Source organism: Bombus vancouverensis, chromosome 16 (genome assembly GCF_051014615.1).
Source record: "Bombus vancouverensis nearcticus chromosome 16, iyBomVanc1_principal, whole genome shotgun sequence".
Lineage (NCBI taxonomy): Eukaryota > Metazoa > Arthropoda > Insecta > Hymenoptera > Apidae > Bombus > Bombus vancouverensis.
In genome coordinates this window covers 9,453,406-9,470,197 of record NC_134926.1, presented here as the reverse complement: position 1 = coordinate 9,470,197, position 16,792 = coordinate 9,453,406, and the positions used below count along the sequence as shown (strand labels likewise).

The window sequence follows — 16,792 nt, the reverse complement described above, 5'->3', positions numbered from 1 at the left end:
ACCAATCTTCTGGGGTTGAAACGGGTTATCTGGAAGTTCAAAATTTTGCTAATGATTCAGAATCAATTACGAAAATACCAAACGCCTGACGAGGAACTTCGGTGTACACGTTTCTAAAACAGTTCGAATTTTCTGATGATGAGGAGGTTACTGGCAAAATCATACAAAATTCACCATTTAATTCTCCCCCTGAACACGGTTCGTTTATTAATTACCAAGGTCTAAAATCGATAGTGAGCCAAGGTAATTAATCCGTTTTGCTCGATCTAATTAATAGAGCAACATCGTATTCGATTCGTTTAACGAAACCACGTTTGCATAATTAAACAGGAAGTAGAAAAGGAGGAAGTACAATTTTCTCCCTCTACACATTTGTGTATATAATTTAAGAATGTAAATATGTCATTGGTTCAGAAGACATTTATATTTCACCTGTAAATAAACTTTTAAAATATACAAATAAATTAGCAAGAAAAGTCATCAAATACCAAAGACATTATGCTATTGATCATAATAATAAAAGAAATAAAAGAAGCTTGAGTAGATTCTAAAATTAAAACGTAGAAGTGAAATTAAAATGCTTAAAAAAATCATTTTAAATATTAATTAAACAATCGACTAGACGCAGCAAACGCGTCAATATCAACGAACATGTGAACCCATGATCTGTGATTTGTTCATCGGACAACTATCATGTTGGTAAGACACGTTTCAATTGTGTGTTACGTTATATAAGGAAAAGACCGTCCTTCGAGGTAGTTCTCGATTAGATGAGACGGAAATATACGCGTGTGCCTAGCAAATTGTGTCAATCTTTACGGCAGATAGCCGTGCTATCATTTCGTACGTCATACAAGTGGGTAATGGACTACCGGTTGGCCATTACGTCTGTCGTTTCTACTTAAGGCGACACGCCGGTCACGTGACGTGAGTTATGGGACACGCGAGCGAACTGCACGTGAGTAGTTCGCGTGTTCACCGCTAGTCGATGGGGAAAAACATGATTGAGACAAATGACGCCTCCGAGGACATGCGTGAAGCCATTTTGTCTGTGGACCAAATTTAAGAGCATAGACTTTGATTTTCCGACTACACTGCTTTACGATATTGTAGAAGCGTTATGTAGTTCTTTTTCACTATAAAAACTGTAGTCTATAACAGTGGTAAGTTGGTTAAGTCAATATTATATTAAGATTTGAGATGCTGTGGATTGCAGAACTTTCGATAAGCATAATATGGAACAGCTTGTGGCCTTCTTCTTGTTCCTAGATCACCTTTCAGGGTTAGAAATTGGACGTTGTGGGTTGTAGAATTTTGAGAAATTTGACGTTAGAACTTTTTCCTTTTTTTAGAAAATTCATAGATCGATTAGAGTCGAGGATCGAACGTTATGGATAATAAGTGCAAAAATTTGTCAAAGATCGCGATATTTACGAATACTTGTCTCCATTTTTAAACAACGTAGCTCTAGTATTCTTCCACTGAGCCTCTCGATTTCCTTATCTAGTCTTTTAAATACTTTCACCCCAGACCAAATTATAGGAGAAAGAAGAAAGAGAGAAACAGAAGAGAGGGGGAAAAGGATAAGGGAATCCAAGTATAATATACACTACAGAAACATAGCCAAAGAGAAATTACCAAAGTACTTGGAAGGGAGGATGAAGTGGAAGGACAGAAGAGTACTGGCAAGATTCAAATGCGGAAACGAGATCAAAGCAAGGGAATACTGGAAAGAAGAGGGGGGAAAAGATGCAGACTATGCAGAAGGAAAGAAGAAGACCTAAGACATGTAATAGAAGAATGTGAAATAACGGGAGGACCAAAAGACACGGGAAAAACGCTAAACGAGACTGGAGGAGGTTCAGCTGAACTGAAAGCAATAATAGAGAAGAGAAGGGCAAACGACAAGAAGGAGGCACAACAAGGAGGCTAAAGACCGAAGTTGCAATAGTTTTTAGTCGTTAGTTGATAATTTATAGGTCCTAATGCTTAGTTTTTAGAGGTAGAATAAGCAAGGTAGTGCAATAAAATAGAGTGCAAAAGAGGGCAGGTAGACATATAAGAAGAGAATTAGATGTAAGAGATGTAAAACCGAAAATTCGACCAAAGCCGAAAGACACGGACTAAACAATAATAAATAAATAATAAAATCAATACTTTCACCCTATAAAACATTTCGTTTTGTAGAAAATATATCGTTCAGAAAATATTTCACGTATTTACTCGAATTTGTTTACATAAGTTTAACGCAGAATTCGCAATTGTCGATAAATTGGCTCCGACCAATTGTTCTTTTTCAAAAGCAACAGAGATACTATATTTTCCGCTGGTGCGAATGAATCGAGTGTCACTGTTGCGAAGTAATGATCACAGGAAGAATCGACGAGAATAAACAAGTACACAAACGCTCCATGAAAAATCATCGTTTCTGCACGAGGGCGCGCTTCGGGACACACTTTGAAGTCTAGACAAGTGGAGGTGCGAGGGGAGTGGATGAAAGCTCGGTAAATAGCAATTAAAAAGCTGGCTGGGACGCTTCATTACGCATTCCTCATCGAGACACCTCTTCTATCGCATAAACGACTGCTTGTTTCTTTTGGAGAATAAATTTTTATATTTTGTATAGTTTTATATTTTACAATTTTATATTTTTTCCGATTCTTCTTTTCCATTTGTTACGCAATATTTTTTAAGTCCCATGTAATACCTTTCTATCGCGTAATTAAGAACTTACCGTGCTATACTATATTTTCTATGTTTTTTATTCTTCCGGTGTAATATGTTTTTATATTTCTCATAAAATATGCTTCTCACATGTGCAATATTTTTTATACTCGTTCCATTTTACAGTATTTTCTTTATTTCGTGGAGAACGTTTTTTTATATCCTTTGTATCTTTTCGTATTTTTTGTTGAGCATTTTTTACGTTTTATATATTTTTTATGTAACGTTGGTTACACGCTGGATTTTTTCAAAGAACATGTTCCACACTTCTCACGTTCATTTTAGAATTTGTACATGACATTAGGATAATATTTGATTTTTATTTCAGAATTTTTGTCTCAGAGTAATAGAATTTCAGAAGGTTCTCCGATCTTTTCTTTTTTTCTAATCTTCCACGCGTTATCCGTTTCCTTAATTCGCGAATTGCTACATAATTTTGAGTAATTGAACTGTCCTTAATTTATTTTCCTTTTTTCCCCCTTTAACTTCGCACGTGTTGTCCATTCAGGAATAGTATCGACCGACGTTCCATCTGCGACTCGGCCGTCAGGCCGATGATCAACAGTAAATAAAAGCGAAAATAGCAAGTGCAGAAATTCTGCAGCCTGTCAAGGAGAACTCATACGCTGAATCCAAGTGTAACCAACGAGTATGCAGCGAGAATCGCAAGCAAGTACACATATTGAAGTGACGAAACTTTCTCAAAGACTCTTACACATACGTTGCGTCAATTGAAAATTGAATGGAAAAATATAAAATATACAGGGTGGTTGGTAACTGGTGGTACAAGCGGAAAGGGGGTGATTCTACGCGAGAAAAGAAGTCGAAAATATAGAATAAAAATTTTTCGTTCGAGGCTTTGTTTTCGAGAAAATCGACTTTGAATTTGGGCTCGGTACGCGTGCACTTTATCGCGTCTCGTTATAACGGATCTCACTGTAGATCGTTGTCTCGATGGAAAAATTTAAAAAAGAAAAAAAAAAATTTTTATTCTATATTTTCGATTTCTTTTTTCGCGTAGAATCACCCCCTTTCCGCTTGTGCCACCAGTTACCAACCACCCTGTATAAGGATGCGATAAAATGTCAGTCAATATCATACGAATCTCAATTTTCTGAGGTGTGCACGCATCTTTGATACTCACTGTACGCGTGTGTGTATTGTCGCGTGTTTCTCTTGTAAATTCTCGCAAAAGACTGAATCGTTATAGAAGGCTTTTTCGAGAGAAAACTGGTGGAAAGCCGTTGGCGACGTAATTTCATAGTAAATTCGAGACTGTTTGTGGAAGAATAACTGTACGACTATTTCACGTGAGAATCGTGGAAAAATACGAACAAAGAAATTTTACTCCCTTTCCATTGATTATTTCTTTATTCTTACGTGACTGATCCCTTTTGTTAGAAAAGTTTAAAATTTATTTTTTCCTTTCGTAACGAATGATCCGCCCTTCGTTCGGTTATTCGTAAGCAAATGTAATGATAAATTTAAAGTCTAATTTTCTTAATGTATTTCGAATATATCGATTCAAATGTCTTGCGTTTGTTGGAAAGAAAATTCCTTGTGAGTGTAATTGCTAGCGATAGTTTAAACAATAGAGAATTAGTGTATTCATTTCACGGTGAAATGAATTAAATCGATGTCAGTCACGAATGACTATACGCATCGACTATCGGATTATTGGAAATTCTCAAGCTGTAATTGAATCCACCCTGTATGCGAACTAAACGAACGAGAGAGTGAGATTGATGATTAGTTTGCTTCTTATTGAGAACACGTGCTTGACTGATGCATTAATTGATGCACTATCGTTGCCATCCTATCTCGTTTTAGACGTTATTTATTCAACGAGTTACAATATATTCGCGTAATTGTGTTTAGCTGCTCCTTTGAAACGAGATTCTTCAAACTTTAACAAACTTTACCCAACATTCGCACTTTATCATGCTGATGATAATTACTTCTACATTGTCCCGGATAAATATATTTTCACTCGATAAAATTACGATATTTTGTCATATTTTGCAGCTTTCCTTGTCACATATGATTAATATTTTGTACAGTAAAATAATTTTGTAAAGTGTTATACTCACGATTATATTTGGAGTTTTTTAAAAGGATAAGAGCTTGATAAGCATTCGGATACGAGATACCCCATATAGCTCCACTTAAAACTATTTCGATTTGTAATTCGGTTCCCATAAGGTCCATGGTGTACTGGAAATACCAGTTGGTGGTCAAACTGTATTCGACCTAGTAATTCTTCGTTAAATTACGTGTAATTCGAGATAACAGAATAAAATTCTATGTAAATGTCCGATAATGGGAAATTACCTAAATTCTTTAAAAAAAACAGCGGTTACTTGAAAGCGTATAATTTGAAATAACAGTACGAAATTCTATAGAAATTTCTACTAACTAAAAATCCTAAATATTATTTAAAAAGGTAAGTAACGTAATTTGACGGAACTATAATAACGGAACAACATAGATTCCATATTAAAAGATTATGATCATGTTATATTTATTTATGTCGTATTGTATTCATTTAAAAAAAATTCTCGCTAAATTAAAATAAATCGATGAAACGGTAAATTAAACCATTAACGTGGAAATTGCCGAGCTTTCTCCCCATTATTTTACGATGAGGTTCATCTCGGTGACCGTTGGACGTACGACCATATGGAGCTATATTCAAACATGGATGAATATCGCAATAATGTTTGCAAATTGCCGCAATAGCACGCAATCGATTCGAGACGTCGGTGCGTTCAAGTGTGATAAAACAAGGTTGGCGTCGACACAGGGAATGTGGACGCAGAGAACGGGAAGCAATTACCGACAACAGCACGTTAAACATTTATTTTATATCGGACGATTACAAATTCACGTAATGGCAGATTGATTTTCTGCGAAGAAAGAAACGAACGATCATTACGCAACAAGAGGCTAGTTAAAATGTTACCGTGTCGTTATTACAATACGCAAAGTATAAAGTTGAATAAATCGTATTGTTAGCGAGGAAAATTTCGCTTCGATCTGAATAACGGAAATAAAACCATTCGCGTGTTCTCGATAGCCTTAACAATTTCGAGATATTCTGTTAGGCATGCATAGGTATTGAAATTCAACGTGATTTCCTTTGTTCTCTATGTTTAAATCACAGCTATTGTAGTTTCTCAACTCTTTGTTCGTTTTAGTTGACAAAATAAATTGCTGAACAATTTGTGAAAATATTATTTTTTTGATTTTTCTTCCATTTATGTAATGATGATATATCTGTTTTGAAAGCTCTCGGAACTTGTAACTTTGACTAAGAACTAAGTCGTTAAATAATTTTAGACTTTTGGAATTTCGCTTTAACTCAAGTAATGAAGGTCTAAAAAATATCCATTGGATATGTAAAATTTGAAAATTTTGAAATACATGTTTGAGTAAATGAATATTCTAATTTAAAGGGGCCATGTGATAAAATGTAATTTAAAGGGACCCTGTGATTTTATTACATTAGTTACAAGTTTTCATTTTCTTAATACTTATATCAGTACTTTTGTCTGTATTTAAATGTTTTCAATTATTTTCTTGCGCTTTTTTCACACCATAGATTCACAAATATAGGACTAATTTAGTTGAAATTATCTGGATAAGGTGAGTTTTCTTTTCTCTCTTTCTTATTCTTTCATTATCTTCAGATCTCTGTTCGCACTGGTAATGGCGATTTTTCATCTCCCTTTTTCACCTTAAAAGTCGATGAGATTTTTCCCGGTTGCTCAGTGACTCCGGAAGTCTAGCAATAATGGGCCAAGCTGCTTTCTTTCTTCCTTCTGCTGTACGTCATTACTGTTCTACCATTTGTAGGGCAATTTTTCTACACTCTCTGTTCGAATTCATCGCGATGATTCCTAAGAAAATTGTGCTTTTACGATCTAACAGAAGCAATAACGCGAAGGAGCTGAAAAAACTCCGTGCAATTAGGGGTTGCTATTCACTTGTATTTCTTTTTACTTTAAAAAAATAGCCGACGCTGTTATATATTTTGTATTCAATATATATTTTATATGTCGAACGTAAAATATATTTTGTTTGCTTAAAAAACTTTTTTGATTTCTTTCCACAATTTTATAATTTCAATATAAATATAAAATATTCAATTTTCGATTAAGATAAATGAAGAATTAACAGAGTAAGATTTTTTCTTCCAAAACGAAGGATAAACTTTTTGTACCAATTTTCATATGTGCAAATTGTTTTATGTAAATTATCAGTGGAATGTCCTACGCCGCGCTTCTCAGTCTTCCATATAACACTCTAATCCTCTTTTATCTCAAAATACACTCAGCAGAATCTCGCAGTTTTCACTAAAATTCTATTCAAGGAATAGAGGAAAGCTTTCTCTTGAAAATGCACTCTGTTTCAAGTCGATACCTTAATCCATTCCCATGACACACTGTTTCAAACTTTATGAGAGCGACACGACGTTCCGTGTATGAATGGCTGACTAGATCCACCCAATCTACTTCTTCACATACGTTGCTACTAGCGACACTACAAACCCGCGACTATAAGTGATCACGTGACTAGCGTGAGGCAGGACAATGCGTGGGACGCAATTAGTCGCGCTATTAAAAAATTACAATTCTCTTTAAGCAACGATATCTCGAGAACGGAGCGTCGTATCGACGTGATTCAAAAAGCATTTTGAAAGGGAGACTTCGAGGTTTTTTATGTTTCAATGACGACACTTTGTGAAGTCACATATCCGAGATGCAGCATGGAGAAGAATTTCCAATTTTAGTGACTATTCAGCGTATCTGTCGCTTGTTAACGTTGCTTCAAATGAAAACTGTCGCTGGTATTTGACTAATAACGCGTGTTATTGGGTAACATTGAAAGTACAAAGGGATGGATATGACAGGCAGAAGCACCGCACAAGGTAGGTTAAAATGAATTATTGAGGAGTCGATGTAAATCAGTAAGTCCGTTTGATGCGCCGCTTTTTGATTTGATTATGGCACTAGCTTTAATGTCGGTCGAAGCATTATTAGCGAGAGAGCTACAATTTCCAGAACCACTTAGAAATAGTTCCCAAGCAATATGGCACCACTATACAATAAAATTCGAACGGAAATTTCTTTATAAATATAGCACATTGAAGTTCGCTTTACAGATGTTCATAAAATCTTTCAATCTCTTAATAAAGAACATATTTTTTCTAGAAAACCAACTTTTTACAACAAACAAATTTTTTACAAACTCGTCGGAATAAATTTGTTTTATACTTGTAAAAAAAAAAAGATTCATATTACCCGTTACTAATAGTGGAATATTCACGATATTTTATGTATTTTGTTGTTAGTAATCGACAAAGAGAAAACATATTTTTCCAAAAAAAACATTAGGTTCTCAAAAGCGTAATTACGAAAAAAGGAATTGTTGCGAAATAATTCTGCCAATTCGAAACATTTCAGCCGCTTAATCATAGTCCTGGTCCCAGATGCTATTCGGCTGATGCATAATCGTTAGTGAATCGTACAATTGAGACAACGAGGCCTGCATTCGGTGAAACGGATGCTCCAAAGAGACGGTCAAGGGTCGATATAGGAACGAACGCTTGCGCGGTTTGCTTTTCGTCCTCTGTGCCATACTAATATCGCGAGTTATCACCCGTTAACGGAGAACCACATTCGAAACGCGTTCGATCGATGCTACCAATTCGTTCCGATGCGTTTTGCCCGCTCTTGGATTTATTACCGCCTGAAGGATTGGTCGCGTTACAGATTGAACTAGATTTTCGAGTTCTTAGCGTGGAACGATCGATGGAAGTAGAAATGGGATCTGCGGAATCCGTAAGTAGATAGGAGTTTTAGCAATGGAAGCGAAGAGTTGAGATGGATGAGTATGCCATTTGTTGACGAAATTTGATTATTTAAGAAATTTTTACTTGTTCAACTTTTTTCCATAATAATGTGAACCAGAGTTTAATAGAATATTTTTAATTAAATTAAATTTAAAAGTCCTGATGATTAAAGGACAGATGTGAACAGAATCCTTTTTTTTGGGGGGGGATAATACAAATGAATGTTTCATCCTATTGAATTGAAACTCAAATTAAAAATCTTCGAAAGAAGTTTCGTATAATACTTTTTAATTGTAGCCTACTTAAGTGAAATCCAAAAATCTTCAACGATTCTTTTTTAACGCTAATGTGCACGAGCTGGTAACCAAAATAAGGTAAAAGCCAGTCAACAAAATAATCTGGCCATTCGGTTCGTTACTTCGTTCGTTCGCTGTAACATAAATTCCATTTGCATCCATCAAAACACACGTCCAAGTCAATCCCCAATTTCCCATCAAAAAGGTAAAGATTCCCAGAAAAGTTCATAGAGCTTTCAGGTCTATCGAAATGAAAGTAAATCATTAGGTTATGGAACTGATCAAACATTGCGTTCTCTGACGATTCTCTCCCATCTGTCCTGCAAACGACCTGCCTATCGTTCAAACGGGACAGTTTGGTTGACATCTTCCTCTACTTGCTGTGCAAATTTGCGAAACTCCCATACCGAGATAACGGTAAATAGAACGTCGTCGTAGCCTCAGAGCGAAATAATCTCCACTGTGATTAGCGAAATTACTTGAGCAGATAGTCGAGAAGCGGGAATTGAAGAGCTTTTCCTTGGTCATTTCCTTTGAGGGATCATCGAGGGTCCAGAGAGAACGATAAACAGATTCGCGAACGATCTGCTAATTGATTAATTCCGGTTGATTCTCGGTAAACCTTCGTTGTAGGTTACATTGCATCAAACTTGCAGAATATGTCGAGAATAAAAGTGGACTTAGGTTTGAGGCAGTTGTACGATGTTTGATGGTGTTTGATTGGTAAATTTGTGTTTGCAAGTTTCTAGGATCAGTTGGAACTCAAGTTCTGGATGTAAACTGAGAGAAAAGATCAGTTGAAAAGGATAGGTAGAGTTTAGGCGAGGACTAAGGGATGAGAAGAAAAATTAGTTTGGAACAGTTGCGCGATGTTTGACATTTTCAAACAAACATTTTCGTACCTCAAAACGATCTGAATCAAGTAACTGGTTGATGATAAAGGAAAATATAAAGTGTGCAGCAACTTTATCGCGTTTGAGAGTGTTTGTATATAACAAATAAATACGACTATACAAATCTGAAAAATTCATTAGATAGAGACGATAAGGTTCAGTTTGCAGCAATTGTTCGACGTTTGGAACTATTTTCTACATAAATTTGTATGTTTGAATTGCTTAATCGAGTTAAAATTAATTCCAAATCAGACAAAATTTGCAAGTTAATGGCAAAAATGAAATATTGTGTATGAAATTACAAATGTTGTTTTGCAAGTTTCGTGACACTCAGGTGCACGTACTCGACTAGCTGCGTTTGAGACAATTTAATAGTTTGCACCAACAAAGACATGGCACAAACATCGCTTGGATACTAGAGAAGAAGGTGCGGTGAGACTCTGGGTCCGAGTTAATTTAACTTTGCTCCATGACAATTCTTCGGCTAGGTTAATGGAACGAAAACGTTCCGACACGGAACAAGAACAAATTTTAATATTATTACTCTACAGCCTGACTCTCTATTAAACGTACCTTCTAAGTTAAACACTGCTGCAAGAACGCCCTTATTGACGGCACGTTTGAAAACTGCTGTCTGTTCAATCAGTAGACTCAACTTGTTATAGTCAGACAAACTGTATATCGCAGAATCAAGTTGACGTATTAAGATTTGTTAAATTAGTTTCGTTCAAAGGGAATTTCTTCGTTGCGTTAAAAAGTAAATAATCGAGGTTTATTAATCTTCAAAAATTGATCATGCTCGTAAGAACGACACAACCTTTTTCCCATTTTTCCCTTCTAAGAGGACTTTTAAATTTTCCCACAACCAGAATTCGAGCATAGTAGTGAATTAATAAATAAAATAATCTACCAAATGATCAACCCTCTAATCTAATCTTACTTTTTATTCTCAGCTTATTCATTAATTTTACAACGATTCTAAAATTCTCGACAAGGAACAATTTACAGTCTTCGATCGAAAAAATTCCACAGTTCGAACAAAATCAGCCCTCGCTTAAACAAGTGAAGTCTTCTTGCCCGTAAACGATTTTCCAGCGATGAAATCACAAAAAAGGGCCATTGTATCCCGACAAGATTGAGGAAAATCGGTTTGAGGATGTTCATAGATCACGTTCGCCTCTATTTCATCCTCGTGTACCGTGAGAAGAGATAACTGAACGAGGAAATAGGTGGGAAACTTTTGTCTCTTTTAAACAGCGATGCTCTCTGTCCTGAATTACGGACAGATCTCGGCTTGGAATCCGACTGATGGAATTTATCCCACCCGCCCTTCACTCGGCGAATTCCTTTCACCGATCTTTTCTTTTATCGCGGGATAATACGTTCTCTTTGCCAGGGAAACTTGTCAGCTTCCTGACATCGGTAGTCTAAAGTTCGTCTAAATTTAATCGTCGTTAAAATTCATCAGCTATAACGTTCGGAATTTCAAAGAATCCCAAGTAGAAAGCAATTTCATCGGTCACGACGCGTATAAAAAATTCCATAATCTCTGTGACAGTAGTAGAACGTGGTCGATATCTACTATAATTTGAACGATAATCGGATTTGAATGAGAAATTATTAAGAAAATATTTAAAAAAAAGATTTGATTTAAACTGTGAAGCGAATCTGAATGATGGATGAATTTGAAGGACGATAGAATTTTTAGCGAACGTAAATTATTAGAAAAACGATGGAATTTGAAGGAACCTGTTTAACCATCTGATGGTATTAACGATAATAATTGAAAAAACGATCGAATATGAATTATAGATGAATTTCAATGATAATTGTTTCCATTCGATAGAAACAATCTGATCTATGCAGAAAATAGGCCACTGCCGATCGGCGTAATATTCGACCGTAGCCAGTGATTCGCCCGCAGCGTAATAATTTTCACGGCCTCGAGGCTTGGCCACGTGTGCAGTTGCACGGTACATCTGACGAGATTTAATCAGCGTACAACGCCACGTAAATAACTTATCGCTGGTAACAATAATGAATTTTCGACAGTTTCATCGTCCGTGGATAGCAACGTCGATCGAACATAGTGGACACGGATGAGCTTCCACCATCAAATCGAGATTACTCGTTTCGTTCTCGTACTGCAATTTCGAATTTGATAGTTAGCTGTGTAATTGGATTTTAACGTACGAATCTATTACATACGAGTACCTGTAATCGCCATCGGTTTAAAAATTATTGTGCAATTATTAAGATATAATTTAAAAAAATAGTTATCGATAGAGCTATCTTTCTGGCACTCTGTACATTGAAATTACTATAATTCCCAATTTTTACATTTTTCGCCTCCTACAAATAAATTACTTGTACACGTTGTGTTACGATTATATTGCTTGCTTGAAAATTCGCGTATTTCAAATTCTTGCAATTTCGCAGTTTCCATTAGGTTGGCAACTAAGCGATTGCGGGTTTTGCCATTAGGTGGCATTGAGAAAATCCGCAATCACTTAGTTGCCAGTGCAATATATTTCAAAGAACAACGATCGCGTTCCTCGCCTTTTACGTAGGCGTATTTTCGCTTCGACGTTACAAAACTTCCCCAACCCCCCAATTTATCAAGCGACCAACTTTCCCCCTTTTTTAAACCTATCATTTATATAAATAAGGTTCTTTGCAACAAAGCTTCCGTTAACCTTGCCAATAATCCACCACGACGTTCAAATTTTTTACAAATTTCTTCCCACCTCCTCGCTTACCTCTAAAATGAATTTCTCCTCTCAGACAACCCATCGTAGACTGCGTAATCGCTGAGACGAAAGAACGCGATCGATCTACTCTAAATAATAGCTCAAACAGTAGCGAATCCTCTGCTATATCCGAAAACAATCTAAGAAACGCAAACAATTTAGTGAGAGGGAACCAGCTGGAGGGTGAACTTCAGACGATTGTTCGTTGCGTATAGAAGAGGGTGCAATAGACGGAGGGGATAAAAACGATCGAAACGCAAGTATCCAAATAGTCGGTGAACGGAGCAAAGGTATCCATTAGCGGACTACAGAAGCCCTTGGTGGGAGCGCGGGGAACAAAGGGGCGATGGGGATGGCGAGGCTGTGTAACCGCAGCAGTTGCAGGGCTAAAAGCAACAGGCAGCCAATCAATAACCGCCCTTCTGCCTGGGCTGCGACTTTACCAACTTCGCAACGCGACATTGTACCTGCGATGATCGCCACCGTTCGAGCAATCCATGGCGTCCTCGAGAATTTTTAAAGGAACTGGAATCTTTCTGGTGAAGTTGAACGAGGAATTTTTAGGGGAACAGCGGGGGAAAAGTTTAAAATTTGAAAGAATCTTTGGTAATTGATCAAAAAAGAGGAAATATTACACGGTGGACGACGATTTTTATTAAGACAGTGGTAGGGAGGATTGTTCGAGTTGGGTGAATTTGTTGGAATTTGTGTGGAACAGGTTCTCACAGTTTTTATTTATTTTCATAGAACGTCATAAATTGATATAACATTTTCGCAGAAATGTCCAATTTCCGATCATTTTTGCTAAACCATGTAAGAACGCGTATTTATTCGCCTGCATTTCATATTTTTCCGCCCATTTATCGTTTCAATTTGCTCGCTACGAATCGTACTCCTTGATCGTCCGTACTCTGCTTCTAAAAGTTGCAGTGGCCTCGAGGAGGGCAAAAGGAACAAGCGATTAAGAAAGTTGGTTAAACTGAGCCATGAGGGGCGCAGAGTACGGCGAATTGGAGTTGCACCGTTTCGACTAAAGCGCGATTGGGACTCGATGACACGGCCGGCGTGCTATCGATTTTAGGTTATGTCCAATGAAACGCGTCCAATATAAATTCTCACGATAGCGCGCCACTCGAAACAGCCTCCGTGACGCTGCTAGTCAACTGGCAGATATTTATAGAGAAACAACTGTGAGAAGAAGTTGAGAATGTTGAGGCTTAATCGCAGTGAAATATAAGCAGAAAAACAAATTTTAATATATAACAAGGTAAAAACGTTACGACTTATTTCATGTTTTTGTTAGAACCATCAAATAGGTTAAGGTCATTTATGTCTTTAAAATGATTCATAAAATCGGTAATTTCGTAGAATTTTATTTGAATGAATTATTGTTGTATGTAACAAATAGCGAGTAAAGGAGGCTCGTAGTCAAGATTTCATCGAATCTACAGGATTTTATAATAATTTTCATTTTAGACGATCGAGGAATTGCTGCAAACTATTGCAACCACCGCTACGTTCATAAATGGGTCAAATTTTGTAATTGGTGAATAAATCAAATAAAATCCTGAAGCACAAATAATCTCACCACTTTCAGTTGGGGAAGCATCTAAACTGATAAATCAAAATGCTGTCCGTAATTACTGCGTTAGTTATAACGCCAGGGAATTTCAGATAATGTGTTCGCATTAAATCCCTCCACTCGAAAATAGCTGAATGAATTTCGTTCAATTATCAGGGGAAGCTAGAAACGCGCGTGCCATTACGGAAATTGTTAAACTTTCCACTCGGATACTCTGCGACTGCAAATTGCTTATCTCTTTGTTACGGAAGGGTGGGAACGCGCTTGATGATACTGACGAAGGCTAGTGACCATTGCGTAAAACGCGATAAAACACGTCTGAGGAAATGATATCGTTAAAATAAATGTAAATAAACTTGGAATTATAATTGCAATTTACGGCAATATTACATGCGTGGTTACACTTAATCGCGTGGATGATATTATCACAAATTGTGATTGTATCGAGACGTAAATTGAATCGATATATGTCTCGACATTTTTAATATTTGAAGTTGTAAGGAATGGGAATAAGCGACGCAATTCCACTGCCTAACCACACACACGCATAATGTGTGTTCATTAATTAGTAAGAAAGTTTGTTCTTTTTCTTAATCTGAAGGATAAATAAGAGAATTAATGAGTTATGTTTGACCGATGACAGATAATCTAAAAAGCGTCGATAAAGCTCAAATTGTCTGATAGTAAAACAGATTTCCGATTTATCATCAATAGAATGCTACTTTATGTGGAATCTACAATATCGACTAGTCAGTAAGGAAGAACGTTACAAATTTTCACAAAGAATTTTAGAATTTACCAACAGCGCAGCAAAAGTCATTTTTCAAGCAAAATAATTCATCTTTGGCCTATAGTTCAATATATTGTTCGGTTAATAATTGACTATCTGATATAGTAGTTACGACCAATGGAAGCTTTACGAGTCGTAAAAGTTGCGAAAGTTTGTTTCCTTATAAAATTAGAAATAGCGTCTTAATGCAATATTGTAGAATCTTTTGACGCCATATTGCTGCACACTACACCGCGTATATTAGATTGGCGAACTTTGTTGAGTTTGTTCGAACTCCTTATAACCGCAGAAAACAAGTTAAATATCACTAGGTATGATTACATCTGAAGTTGTACGACCCTAGTCCAATGGAAATGGAAAAATTCCCTAGCGGGGACAACAAATTCTCTAAATCAATATTGAACAATCCTCTGTACAATCAGAGGAACTGAGATTAAATATCAAGTAAAATCCGCGTTAAACTATTATTTGATTTCAAGTTGAAGTACCAGGATTCGATAGAATCTAAAATTCCCTAATGTGCATAGGAAAGTTTCTAAATTAGGCAAGCACCAAGTTGGTACAATCATACGAAATTGAAGTTAAATATCAGCTAGAAATCCGTTGGAATCTCAGTTGGAATCCGTTGGGATCGGTAAGTGCACGTCTGTAAAAATAGCGAGACATTCGAAAGAGTCGAAGTTCAGGGGCGAATGTCAAGAACAATACACTTCTGAACCTAGTCACGTGTGCTTGAAAATCGATACGCCGCTGAATTTAATCGCGCACGCTTGGAAAACGATACACCGCTGGACATAGTACGTAAGAGTGCAAATCAGTACACCGCTGGACTTAGCGGAAGGCAACCGTTTCCCAATTGACTATACGTATAGAGCCATGAAAGCCAAGGTGGTAGTGCAACCAATCAAAGCGCAGAAACCTGAAACAGTAACAGACGCGACAGTTGCAAGCCCAGTGTTAGGCCGGGTGGTAAGCAAGAAGCGAGCTAACGGGGAGAAAAACGAGATCTGCTGGGGGAGCTTCTGCTTTATAACGGCTTTCTCACAGGAAAGTTAGAGCATGGCTCAGACGAAACAAAGAATCAAGGGTGCGCGATATACTGTGCGCAGTGAGCAAGTCGCTGCAAGCCAGCAAACGACGTGAGACAGTTGTTGACTTGCAAGGTCGCTCAGACAGCGGTAAAACTACCGAAAGACGTGGTTATAATCCGGCCTGAAGCAGAGGATGGGGAGATAAAAACGAGTGAAGAAGCGCGGGATGCGGTGTTTACACTTGTAAACTCGTAACTCGAGCCGTTAGAAAAATCAACAGCAACGGTCTAATGGTAGAAACGACGAAGCCGGAAGAGTTTAAAGTGTTTACAGAAAATGAGAAGCTGGGACAGCATCCCACACAAGCGCATGCTCCGGATGATAATATTTGACATCCCAAGGGACATGACGGAGAAGGAGATACTAGCCTGTATCATGAAGCAGAACCAGGACAGGCTGAAAGAAGAAGACGCAGCAGAAATGAAGTTCTGCTTCGGGATGGGGCGCAAGCACAACGAGGAAACCAACTGGGTAATTGAGATACACCCCCAGGTAAGTGAAAAATTGTTGACAGGTAAATTATTCATTTCTTAAAATGCATGCAAAATTCGGAATATATAGCAATTAGTCGCTGTTACAAATATCAAGGGTACGAACACATGGCAATGTACTGCCGCGTGAACTATGAAATCTGTGTGCATGGCACGAAGAAATCATGTTAAGAGCCTGCGACGCGGCCATTCCGAAGAAGAAATGGCACAATAGATCCGTATCATGGTGGATGGAGGAGATCACACGAGAAAATAGAGACACCTACCGGGCAAGAAGGAGGAAGTACCAGAGGGCTAAGGGCCCTGCAACGAGGGAACAAG

The 16,792-nt window shown here is 37.3% G+C and overlaps 1 protein-coding gene across 1 annotated transcript in view; it reads right to left on the bottom strand.

The window, feature by feature from the left end:
- Positions 1–16,792, bottom strand: part of dnc (phosphodiesterase dunce) — a 396,997-nt gene that overhangs the window by 370,540 nt on the left and 9,665 nt on the right. The gene's annotated exons all lie outside the window — the stretch shown is intronic.